Here is a 13,182-nt window from a genome sequence, read left to right on the forward strand (position 1 = left end):
ATCAGCATCACCTGGGATCATGTCAGAAATGCAAATTCTTGGACCCCAGGCCAGCCCTATTGAATCAAAAATTCTGGGGGTGGGCCCTGTGATCTGTGTTTTAACAAGCCTTCCAGGTGGTTCTGATTCCTGCTTCAGTCTGAGATTAACATCTCTGTTTCCTGCCATGTTGTGAGAATCCCCGACCTGGGTGACCCTGCTCCTGACTAGCTCCCATCTTTTTCCTCCCCACTGGAGTCCTTGATACCCCACCTGCAGGGCTAGTCCTGTCCCAGTATCCCAGTCAAAGCCTAAACTCAGACACAAGAAACTCAAGAGTCCAACATGGGGGACCCTCACCAGCACTCCTATTGTAGCTCTGACCTTGAACCTCAGCTCCTGGCCTATATTTTGTTTGCTCCTGCACCCTCTCTTAGTGATGTGAATTCTCCCTAGAATGAGGCCTTACCCAGATTTTTCCAGCCCAATGACTAGAATCCTGCTTTGAAACTCAGCCCAGCAACTAGAGGTTCTGGAACATGCCAAACAGGCTCCAAAACTGATGACAGCATACAACAGACATCTGCCTGGACTCCCAGGTGCACTCCTCTGCTACATTTTATCCACCCATCAAGACCCCCATGCTGTTTATTGTTAAGTCACCATCAGGCCATCAGTTTTGCCTAAGGACACTTCTCACAAACAAGTATATTCAAGGTCAAACATCCTCAAGTCAAATCAGCAGCAAGAGTGATCAACTTTTAAGCCTACATTTCCTTCACTCCTCCCGGCTTTTTGTTTTAATAAATCATCAGGAACTTCAGATGTTATGATAAATTCAAAAAGGTGCAAGTCAACATAACTCACCGTTGATGAGTTATCTGCTATCAAAGAATGGGAGAATGTCCAGACCATTCCTGTTCCTAACATAAATTACATTGTGTTCTTAGGTCTGATGGGAAAGAAATAGGAGACTGGAGGGGAAAGGAGGGGAGGGGAAAGGAAGGGAGGGGACAGGAAGAGAGGAGAGGAAGGAGAGGAATAGGGTGCTGACTGGAGTTGGTGCAGATCAACTGACTTTGGGATGGGGTCAATATTTGCAAAATAAACACCATTCCTCACAATAGTCATTTAACCGCATGTTAAACATCTCCCGGTCACTCAACAGTCAACACTGATTTAACACAGTCAGATGGTTCTATTGATATTTGGCAGGGAGGAATAAAGAAATTTATTTCTTTGGGATGAATAATTACACATGGCTATTCTTTCCTTTCCATTCTCATTGCCACTAGCCTGGTCCAGACCCTTAACACTACCCACTCAAGGAGGGTTACAGCAGCCCCTAGATGGTGTCCTGGCTGTGTTCTCTCTCATTCTAACCCACCGTCCTCTCTCCTAGGACAATCTTCTAAAAGACAGCTGGGATTGAGTTACTGCTCTGCCAATAACCATCTGAGGCTCCAGTTCAAGGCCCTCAACAATAAGATGCCAGGAGAAACAGTACGCGGGGGCTTCCGGGAAGATGGCGGAAGGGTAAGACGCGGAGATCACCTTCCTCCCCACAGATACACCAGAAATACATCTACACGTGGAACAACTCCTACAGAACACCTACTGAACGCTGGCAGAAGACCTCAGACCTCCCAAAAGGCAAGAACCCCACCCCCCTCACGTACCTGGATAGGGCAAAAGAAAAAAGAATAAACAGAGACAAAAGGATAGGGACGGGACCTGCACCAGCGGGAGGGAGCTGTGAAGGAGGAAACGTTTCCACACACTAGGAAGCCCCTTCGCGGGCAGAGACTGCGGGTGGCGGAGGGGGAAGCTTCAGAGCCGCGGAGGAGAGCGCAGCAATAGGCGTGCGGAGGGCAAAGCGAAGAGATTCCCACACAGAGGATCGGGGCCGACCGGCACTCACCAGCCGAGAGGCTTGTCTGCTCAGCCGCCGGGGTGGGCGGGGCTGGGAGCTGAGGCTCGGGCTTCAGTCAGAGCACCGGGAGAGGACTGAGGTTGGCGACGTGAACACAGACTGCAGGGGGTTAGTGCGCCACGGCTAGCCGGGAGGGAGTCCGGGGAAAAGTCTGGAGCTGCCGAAGAGGCAAGAGAATTTTTCTTACCTTTTTGTTTCCTGGTGCGCGAGGAGAGGGGATTAGGGGCGCTGCTTAAAGGAGCTCCAGAGACGGGCGCAAGCCGCGGCTAAAAGCGCGGACCCCAGAGACAGGCATGAGACGCTAAGGGTGCCGCTGCCGCCACCAAGAAGCCTGTGTGCGAACACAGGTCACTATCCACACCCACCTTCCGGGTAGCCTGTGCAGCCCGCGACTGCCAGGGTCCCGGGATCCAGGGACAACTCCCCCGGGGAAACGCACGGCGCGCCTCAGGCTGGTGCAACGTCACACCGGCCTCTGCCGCCGCAGGCCCGCCCCGCACTCCGTGCCCCGCCCACCCCCGGCCTGAGTGAGCGAGAGCCCTCGAATCAGCGGCTCCTTTAACCCCGTCCTGTCTGAGCAAAGAACAGATGCCCTCAGCGACCTACACGCAGAGGCGGGGCCAAATCCAAAACTGAGCCCCTGGGAGCTGTGAGAACAAAGAAGAGAAAGGGAAATCTCTCCCAGCAGCCTCTGAAGCAGCCGATTAAAGCTCCACAATCAACTTGATGGACCTGCATCTGTGGAATACATGAATACACAACGAATCACCCCAAATTAGGGAGGTGGGCTTTGAGAGCAAGATTTATGATTTTTTCCCCTTTTCCTCTTTTTGTGAGTGTGTATGTGTATGCTTCTGTGTGAGATTTTGTCTGTATAGCTTTGCTTCCACCATTTGTCCTAGGGTTCTAACCGTCCGTTTTTTTGTTGGTTTTTTAAAAAAAAATTTTTCTCTTAATAATTATTTTTTTATTTTAATAACTTTATATTTTATCTTACTTTATTTTATTTTACTTTATCTTCTTTCTTTCTTTTTTTCCTTCCTTCCCTCCTTCCTTCCTCCCTCCCTTCCTCCTTTCTTTCTTTTTTTCTTTCTAATTCTACTAATTCATTCTTTCTACTTTTTCTTCCTTTTATTCTGAGCCGTGTGGATGAAAGGCTCTTGGTGCTCCAGCCAGGAGTCAGTGCTGTGCCTCTGAGGTGGGAGAGCCAACTTCAGGACACTGGTCCACAAGAGACCTCCCAGCTCCACATAATATCAAACAGCGAAAATCTCCCAGAGATCTCCATCTCAACACCAGCACCCAGCTTCACTCAACGACCAGCAAGCTACAGTGCTGGACACCCTATGCCAAACAACTAGCAAGACAGGAATACAACCACACCCATTATTAGGAGAGAGGCTGCCTAAAATCATAATAAGTCCACAGACACCCCAAAACACACCACCAGACATGGACCTGCCCACCAGAAAGACAAGATCCAGTCTCATCCACCAGAACACAGGCACTAGTCCCCTCCACCAGGAAGCCTACACAACCCACTGAACCAACCTTAGCCACTGGGGACAGACACAAAAAACAACAGGAACTACGAACCTGCAGCCTGCAAAAAGGAGACCCCAAACACAGTAAGATAAGCAAAATGAAAAGACAGAAAAACACACAGCAGATGAAGAAGCAAGATAAAAACCCACCAGACCTAACAAATAAAGAGTAAATAGGCAGTCTACCTGAAAAAGAATTCAGAATAATGATAGTAAAGATGATCCAAAATCTTGGAAATAGAATAGACAAAATGCAAGAAACATTTAACAAGGACCTAGAAGAACTAAAGATGAAACAAACAACGATGAACAACACAATAAATGAAATGAAAAATACTCTAGATGGGATCAAACGCAGAATAACTGAGGCAGAAGAACAGATAAGTGACCTGGAAGATAAAATAGTGGAAATAACTACTGCAGAGCAGAATAAAGAGAAAAGAATGAAAAGAACTGAGGACAGTCTCAGAGACCTCTGGGACATTAAACGCACCAACATTCGAATTATAGGGGTTCCAGAAGAAGAAGAGAAAAAGAAAGGGACTGAGAAAATATTTGAAGAGATTATAGTTGAAAACTTCCCTAATATGGGAAAGGAAATAGTTAATCAAGTCCAGGAAGCACAGAGAGTCCCATACAGGATAAATCCAAGGAGCAATACGCCAAGACACATATTAATCACACTGTCAAAAATTAAATACAAAGAAAACATATTAAAAGCAGCAAGGGAAAAACAACAAATAACACACAAGGGAATCCCCTTAAGGTTAACAGCTGATCTTTCAGCAGAAACTCTGCAAGCCAGAAGGGAGTGGCAGGACATCTTTAAAGTGATGAAGGAGAAAAACCTGCAACTAAGATTACTCTACCCAGCAAGGATCTCATTCAGATTTGATGGAGAAATTAAAACCATTACAGACAAGCAAAAGCTGAGAGAGTTCAGCACCACCAAACCAGCTTTACAACTGCTAAATGAACTTCTATAGGCAAGAAACACAAGAGAAGGAAAAGACCTACAATAACGAACCCAAAACAATTAAGAAAATGGGAATAGGAACATACATATCAATAATTACCTTAAATGTAAATGGACTAAATGCTCCCACCAAAAGACACAGATTGGCTGAATGGATACAAAAACAAGACCCATATATATGCTGTCTACAAGAGACCCACTTCAGACCTACAGACACATACAGACTGAAAGTGAGGGAATGGAAAAAGGTATTTCATGTAAATGGAAACCAAAAGAAAGCTGGAGTAGCAATTCTCCTATCAGACAAAATAGACTTTAAAAGACTATTAAAGGGGCAAAGAAGGACACTACATAATGATCAAGGGATTGATCCAAGAAGAAGATATAACAATTGTAAATATTTATGCATCCAACATAGGAGCACCTCAATACATAAGGCAAATACTAACAGCCATAAAAGGGGAAATCGACAGTAACACATTCATAGTAGGGGACATTAATACCCCACTTTCACCAATGGACAGATCATCCAAGATGAAAATAAATAAGGAAACACAAGCTTTAAATGATACATTAAACAAGATGGACTTAATTGATATTTATAGGACATTCCATCCAAAAACAACAGAATACACATTTTTCTCAAGTGCTCATGGAATATTCTCCAGGATAGATCATATCTTGGGTCACAAATCAAGCCTTGGTAAATTTCAGAAAATTGAAATTGTATCAAGTACCTTTTCCGACCACAATGCTATGAGACTAGATATCAATTACAGGAAAAGATCTGTAAAAAATACAAACACATGGAGTGTGTAAACAATACACTACTTAATACACTACTTAATAACAAAGTGATCACTGAAGAAATCAAAGAGGAAATAAAAAAATACCTAGAAACAAATGACAATGGAGACACGACTACCCAAAATCTGTGGGATGCAGCAAAAACAGTTCTAAGAGGGAAGTTTATAGCAATACAATCCTACCATAAGAAACGGGAAAAATCTCGAATAAACAACCTAAACTTGCACCTAAAGCAATCAGAGAAAGAAGAACAAAAAAAACCCCAAAATTAGCAGAAGGAAAATCATAAAAATCAGATCAGAAATAAATGAAAAAGAAATGAAGGAAACGATAGCAAAGATCAATAAAACTAAAAGCTGGTTCTTTGAGAAGATAAACAAAATTGATAAACCATCAGCCAGACTCATCAAGAAAAAAAGGGAGAAGACTCAAATCAATAGAATTAGAAATGACAAAGGAGAAGTAACAACTGACACTGCAGAAATACAAAAGATCATGAGAGATTACTACAAGCAACTCTATGCCAATAAAATGGACAACCTGGAAGAAATGGACAAATTCTTAGAAATGCACAACCTGCCAAGACTGAATCAGGAAGAAATAGAAAATATGAACAGGCCAATCACAAGCAATGAAATTGAAACTGTGATTAAAAATCTTCCAACAAACAAAAGCCCAGGACCAGATGGCTTCACAGGTGAATTCTATCAAACATTTAGAGAAGAGTTAACACCTATCCTTTTCAGACTCTTCCAAAATATAGCAGAGGGAGGAATACTCCCAGACTCATTCTACAAGGCCACCATCACCCTGATACCAAAACCAGACAAGGATGTCACAAAGAAAGAAAACTACAGGCCAGTATCACTGATGAACATAGATGCAAAAATCCTCAACGAAATACTAGCAAACAGAATCCAACAGCACATTAAACAGATCATACACCATGATCAAGTGGGGTTTATTCCAGGAACGCAAGGATTCTTCAATATACACAAATCAATGAACATGATACACCATATTAACAAACTGAAGGAGAAAAACCATATGATCATCTCAATAGATGCAGAGAAAGCTTTCGACAAAATTCAACACCCATTTATGATAAAAACCCTGCAGAAAGTAGGCATAGAGGGAACTTTCCTCAACATAATAAAGGCCACATATGACAAACCCACAGCCAACATCGTCCTCAATGGTGAAAAACTGAAAGCATTTCCACTAAGATCAGGAACAAGACAAGGTTGCCCACTCTCACCCCTCTTATTCAACATAGTTTTGGAAGTTTTAGCCACAGCAATCAGAGAAGAAATGGAAATAAAAGGAATCCAAATCAGAAAAGAAGAAGTAAAGCTGTCACTGTTTGCAGATGACATGATACTATACATACAGAATCCTAAAGATGCTACCAGAAAACTACTAGAGCTAATCAATGAAGTTTGTAAAGTAGCAGGATACAAAATTAATGCACAGAAATCTCTGACATTCCTATACACTAATGATGAAAAATCTGAAAGTGAAATCAAGAACACACTCCCATTTACCACTGCAACAAAAAGAATAAAATATCTAGCAATAAACCTACCTAAGGAGACAAAAGACCTGTATGCAGAAAATTATAAGACACTGATGAAAGAAATTAAAGATGATACAAATAGATGGAGAGATATACCATGTTCTTGGATTGGAAGAGTCAACACTGTGAAAATGACTCTACTACCCAAAGCAATCTACAGATTCAATGCAATCCCTATCAAACTACCACTGGCATTTTTCACAGAACTAAAACAAAAAATTTCACAATTTGTATGGAAACACAAAAGACCCCGGATAGCCAAAGCAATCTTGAGAACAAAAAACGGAGCTGGAGGAATCAGGCTCCCTGACTTCAGACTATACTACAAAGCTACAGTAATCAAGTCAGTATGGTACTGGCACAAAAACAGAAAGATCAGTGGAACAGGATAGAAAGCCCAGAGATAAACCCACGCACACATGGTCACCTTATCTTTGATAAAGGAGGCAGGAATGTACAGTGGAGAAAGGACAGCCTCTTCAATAAGTGGTGCTGGGAAAACTGGACAGGTACATGTAAAAGTATGAGATTAGATCACTCCCTAACACCATACACAAAAATAAGCTCAAAATGCATTAAAGACCTAAATGTAAGGCCAGAAACTATCAAACTCTTAGAGGAAAACATAGGCAGAACACTCTATGACATAAACCACAGCAAGATCCTTTTTGACCCACCTCCTAGAGAAATGGAAATAAAAACAAAAGTAAACAAATGGGACCTAATGAAACTTCAAAGCTTTTGCACAGCAAAGGAAACCATACACAAGACAAAAAGACAACCCTCAGAATGGGAGAAAATATTTGCAAATGAAGCAACAAAGGATTAATCTCCAAAATTTATAAGCAGCTCATGCAGCTCAGTAACAAAAAAACAAACAACCCAATCCAAAAATGGGCAGAAGACCTAAATAGACATTTCTCCAAAGAAGATATACAGACTGCTAACAAACACATGAAAGAATGCTCAACATCACTAATCATTAGAGAAATGCAAATCAAAACTACAATGAGATATCATCTCACACCAGTCAGAATGGCCATCATCAAAAAATCTAGAAACAATAAATGCTGCAGAGGGTGTGGAGAAAAGGGAACCCTCTTGCACTGCTGGTGGGAATGTAAATTGATACAGCCAGTGTGGAGAAGAGTGTGGAGGTTCCTTAAAAAACTACAAATAAAACTACCATATGACCCAGCAATCCCACTACCTGGCATATACCCTGAGAAAACCATAATTCAAAAAGAGTCATGTACCAAAATGTTCATTGCAGCTCTATTTACAATAGCCCGGAGATGGAAACAACCTAAGTGTCCATCATCGGATGAATGGATAAAGAAGATGTGGCACATATATACAATGGAATATTACTCAGCCATAAAAAGAAATGAAATTGAGCTATTTGTAATGAGGTGGATAGATCTAGAGTCTGTCATACAGAGTGAAGTAAGTCAGAAAGGGAAAGACATATCACATGCTAACACATATATATGAATTTAAGAAAAAAAATGTCATGAAGAACCTAGGGGTAAGACAGGAATAAAGACACAGACCTACTAGAGAATGGACTTGAGGATATGGGGAGGGGGAAGGGTAAGCTGTGACAAAGTGAAGGAGAGGCATAGACATATATACACTACCAAACTTAGGGTAGATAGCTAGTGGGAAGCAGCCACATGGCACAGGGAGATCAGCTCGGTGCTTTGTGACCACCTGGAGGGGTGGGATAGGGAGGGTGGGAGGGAGGGAGACGCAAGAGGGAAGAGATATGGGAACATATGTATATGTATAACTGATTCACTTTGTTTTAAAGCAGAAACTAACACACCATTGTAAAGCAATTATACTCCAATAAAGATGTAAAAAAAAAAACAAAAAGCAATAGGATTCCAACCCATCTCAACCCGGAACTACTCTTCTCCTCCAGCAACACCCAGCTCCCCACCACCTGGCTCTTTGCTCCTCAGGGGTCAGATCTGCACTGTGCCTGATGGCTCTCCCAACCTCCTCCACCCCCTCCCCATTTCACCCCACAAGCATTTTCTCCAATACATCTCATGAATGTATAATCCCATCTTGGTGTCTGCTTTTCAGATAGTCGGAACTAATACAAATAGAGAGTGAGAAACAGAACAAAAACTTTCTGGACAAGTTTCTAAATTCATCCTAGACTGTGAAGAGTTTGTAAATTCATCTAGACTGTGAAAGCATACTCCCAAATGAAATTCTCCCACAAGGCACTCCAAGATTCTCAATTTGCCCAGAATCTATCTAATTTTTCCCACTGATCACAACATTCCCCCAATTTACAGATGGGAATACTGAGCCTCAATACTGAGACAACTTAAATAAATTGTCTGAAGGTCATACGGATGTCAAGTGACGAAATCAGAGCTCTTGATTCAAAGTCCTAGTGCTCTTCCAACTACACTTTAGTTGAAATTCAGTGAAACTGAAATAAGTCATAAGTGTTTTATAAATGGTATATCACCATCTCATGGAAGGTGTTATAAATTATCACCGTCATCATCACCCTCATTTCTCCAAGGATCTTTGCAATAAAGCAAAAGGTGGAGAAAATCTGTCACACTGAATGTGGAAGACAGCATAACGGTCCCCAAAGATGACCACATCCTAATCCCTGTAATTGTGTTAGAACCTATGCTTATGTAACCTTACATAGCAAGAGACTTTGCAGATGTGATAGTTAAGGGTCCGGATTATCCGGGTGGGCTCGGTGTAGTCACAAGGATCTTTATAAGAGGAAAGCAGGAGTATCAGAGTCAGAGAAGATGTGATGACAGAAGCAGAGGTCTGAGAATCAGAGAGCTTTGAATATGCTATTCTGCCAGCTTTGAAGATGGAGGGAGGCTACAAGCCAATTCATGCCTGAATTCATGCCAATTCATTTCAAGCTTCCAGAAGCATGAAAAGGCTAGGAAACAGCTTCTTCCCTAGATCCTCCAGAATGAACACAGCCCAGCTGACATGTTGATTTTAAACTTCTGATCTCCAGAACTGTCAAAAGCTTGATTTGAGGACTTCTGACTTCCATAACCATAAGAGAAGAAATTTGTGTTTTGCTAAGCCACTAAGTTTGAGGTCATTTGCTACAGCAGCAATAGGAACCTAATACACTGAATACTGTAGACATCCACTACTGTAACACTCACCCAACACACACACACACACACACACACACACACACACACCACTGCAGACTGTACATATCACCTCCCCAAGCCCCAGGTCTTACTATAGCCTCTACCTGGACTTGGAGCCTCATGGTCCTTACAGGTGTCCACTCCATCCCCTCCCCCCAGAGCTGTCCAAGATAACCCTGAAGATCCCTTTCCAGTCCTCAGTTCTGTGGCTCTGATGCACTTATCAGTGGAGCTGTGCTGTTTATTAAGCAATTAAGAGAAAAAGTCCAGATTTCCAGTCAAGCCTGGAAATGCCACAGAGGGCTCTTGATATGTAAGATGTAAAGTGCATTATATCAAGACCTGGAAATAGAACAACTTCCTTCAAAGTAAGTATAAAAGTAAATGTGAACTTCCTCCAAGGAAGCTTGCAAGAAAGGCTTATATAAAAGTAGACTACCCACGGGATCTTTCTGAGATGGCTATTTGGAAACCCCCGAAAGAAAATAAAGAAACGCATCCCTGGCCTCTTTTGAAACCACACCCCTGCCTTTGAGGAACCTGGGGACTCCAGGTACACCAAGACATGTCTGGTGGCATCTCTGGAACTTGAGGAGGAGGGCAGAGACATCCCCACAGGATATCCTTTTACAATAACCATCTTTGAAAACTGTAGACATAATAGGAACTAAAGGACAGTGAAAAAATCCCAAGCATATTTCATAGGATCCAGTTCAAAGGCCTCAATGACAATATAGTAACTAATTTACAGGATCACTGGAGTTAATCGAAATAGTTGTGAGAAAATATTAGCCTCAGCAAAGTGTCCACTGTCCTCTTTCCAGTGCCCGGTTCCCACTGATCTCTGTGTGGGAAGTGCTGATAATTGTTAGCAAAAGGAGAAAATAGCTTCATGACAGCCCCGGCAATTTCTAGCTTGGGATCTGAACCCATAATTCTCCCCCCTGAGCAGGGGTCAGAGAATCTGTTGCTTTATGCAGTTAAACGAATGAATTTATAAACTGCCTGGGTGTAGGGTGCTTGACTTAATACCTTATTGGAAAATTAATGTTTCAACTCCTTATTACATCCTCAGTTGATGATCAGTTTTAAATCAGGAATATAGAGAACTGAGAGGGAGAATTGTGCAGTGTTTATGTAGTCAGTGCTAACTGACAGTGCTAACTTGTAGATTTCAAGGATGCTTTCCTAAAGGAAAATAAAAATGTTTATGAAAGCTCTGGAAGAGAAATTATTTGATGGGCAAAGGTACAAGGTATTCAGACAAAGCATATTGCCCCATATTTAGAGCTTCATAGAGATTTGATAGCCTCTTTTAAAAAAACTGTAGGGAATTCCCCTTCGGTCCAGTGGTTAGGACTCTAGGACTCCGCACTCTCACTGCCGAGGGCCTGGGTTCAATCCCTGGTCAGGGAACTAAAGTCCCACAAGCTGTGTGGCTTGGCCAAAAAAATTAAAATTAATTTTAAAATTTTAAATAAAATAATTAATTAATTAATTTTAAAACTATAGACCCCACAGACACAATATCAAAGATGAGAATTATAAAGGAGAAGACTTCTAGGCCATATGCAAGTTCATTTTAAGGTCAAAGATATTAAATAAAATTCAAATATACACCACAAGTGTATACTTGTATATACTTGCAACATATTTGACAAGCAATAGGTTAATGTCCTTAACATACATAGACCTGTTTACTCAATAAGAAAAAGAGGCACTTCCCTGGTGGTGCAGTGGTTAAGAATCCCCCTGCCAGTGCAGGGGACATGGGTTTGAGCCCTGGTCCAGGAAGATCCCACATGCCGCAGAGCAACTAAGCCCGTGCGCCACAACTACTGAGCCTGCGCTCTAGAGCCCACGCGCTGAAAAACTACTGAGCCCACATGCTGCAACTACTGAAGCCCATGAGCCTAGAGCCTGTGTTCCACAACAAGAGAAGCCACTGCAATGAGAGCCCTAGAGCCCGCGCACTGCAATGAAGAGTAACACCCACTCGTCACAACTAGAGTAAGCCCGCGTGCAGCAACGAAGACCCAATGCAGCCAAAAAAAAATTTTTTGTTTAAAGAAACAGCACCATAAAAGTAAAAGAGACAAAAGCAGGAAAATGAATGATAAATATATGAATACGTAAATAACAGTCAACTTTATTAATCAAGAAGTGCAAATTAAAGCAATAAGTTTTTCCTATCAGATAAGATTTTTTTAAATGGGCAGAGATTTTCTCACATATTACTGGTAAAAATATAATTTAACACAATGTTTCTGCAAAGAAATTCAGGAAGTACACTAAAACCCTTAAAATATGCATTTCTTTTGACTCAATGATCACTTCAAAAATTAGTAATCTCATAATTATATAATAATAATATATGAATATATTCTAAGGAAATCATCAGGGATGTAATCAAAGACATGGACATAATTTTTAATGGTGAAAATTTGGAAAGTGTCTAAATATTCAAAATTGGAAATTATTTAATAAATTATGATAAATCAAACAATGGAATACCAGGTAGCTACTTAAAGTAATGTGACAATTACTCTACTGATATAGAGTAATATTCATGACATATTGTTAGAGGAGGAAAGGAAGTACAAATAGGATAAACAGTATGAGTCCATTTTTGTGAGATAGATAGATAGATAGATAGATGAATGAGGGGGTGGGTGGATGGATGGATAGATGAATGGAGGAGTGGATGGGTAAATGGATGGATGGATGGAGGGTGGGTGGATGAGGGTGGGTGGTGGGGTGGGTGGGGGTGGATAGATGAACAGGTGAGCGGATGGATGAGGGAGTGGGTGGATGGATGGATGGATGGATGGATGGAAGGTGGGTGGATGTGAGCTGGGTGGATGGGGCGGTAGAGGAATGAGGAAGTGGGTGGATAAATGGATGAATGGGGGTGGGGTGGATGGATGGATGGATGGTGTATGAATGAAGGACTGGGTGGATGGATGGATGGATAGATGGGTGGGTGGATGGATGGATGAGTGGATGGGTGGACGGGTAGATGGGTAGATGGATGACTGGATGAGTGGATGGGTAAACAGGTGGGTGGATGGGTGGATGGATGGATAGATGGGTAGAAATAACCGGGAGATGCTACATCTCTGTTAGGAGAGAATACCTCTTCTCCACTGCAGGTTTCCTTGAGGAGGGACTATCAGTAAAATCTCCTGGTCTCTCTCCATTCC

This window comes from Lagenorhynchus albirostris, chromosome 13, assembly GCF_949774975.1.
Source record: "Lagenorhynchus albirostris chromosome 13, mLagAlb1.1, whole genome shotgun sequence".
NCBI lineage: Eukaryota > Metazoa > Chordata > Mammalia > Artiodactyla > Delphinidae > Lagenorhynchus > Lagenorhynchus albirostris.